Below are 992 nucleotides of genomic sequence, written 5' to 3'. Positions count from 1 at the left end.
ATCAAACTAAATTCTGGAGAAGATAAGAGTAGCATCACAGTTGCTAATCTCTTGCAAAACGCAATGGAAACAACCGTCAAATCCTGACAAAAGTTTGGTCTTGTTTGTTTGTTTTTTGTAATGTTTTTTTTTTTTTTTGGGGGGGGGGGGGGGTAAAATTGGCCTTTTCACCTATATGGTTAAAGTTAAAATGATGATCAGAAATATGAGATTTTAGTTTTTAGAACTTTACGAAATCATATCATTTTCCTCAACAAAACATAATATAGACTTAATGTGAGTTTCATATTGTTGACAAAAAATCTAGTTTTTATCATCTAGATCACCCCCCCCCCCCTACTCCCTACATAATACCGATTCCAAGCGGTGGGTCCGACGTGATCATATTTGCAATTCTGATAACCGGACGCAATTATGGGCCCGTTTTACATTGTAGTAATTTGAGGATAGTATAGTATGCGTTGGTTGAGAGTACTTCCATTATAACAATGAGATCATAGCAATTTGGGTTTTCAGACCTGCAAATAAGTATGAAAAATGTGAATAGAATGAAATAACAACGAATTTTTAAATAGCAATTTTAAATGGGTAGCACGTTTTACTACGAAAAAGAATCCACGCAAAGCATTTTAGTTGTAACATAAACATGATTGATTTAATGTAGATATTTGGGGGGTGAGAGTTAGTTAGAAATTGCATTTGTATAAAATAACGATTTTAAAAATCATCATGTTGATAAGATGACAGAACTCCTTAAGATGAATTAAGGAACTAGCAACGGGTTTACCAATTTCATAGTCAAGACATCTCGTTTACATTTACAAGAGGGTCAGAGTCAAAGGCATTGTTCTATGCAGCGTAATAGAAATAAATGGTCATAAAACTTCAAAATTCCTCCATGTTTGGGATCTTTTAAGTACTGGCTGTATAACAAGTTCATCTTCAAATTCTTGAACTTGGAACTTGAACTTGATTTAACCAGTTGACGGTAT

This window comes from Berghia stephanieae, chromosome 1 (genome assembly GCF_034508935.2).
Source record: "Berghia stephanieae isolate SIO BIC M18660-M18661 chromosome 1, UCSD_Bste_1.3, whole genome shotgun sequence".
Lineage (NCBI taxonomy): Eukaryota > Metazoa > Mollusca > Gastropoda > Nudibranchia > Aeolidiidae > Berghia > Berghia stephanieae.
This window is presented reverse-complemented; position numbering follows the sequence as displayed.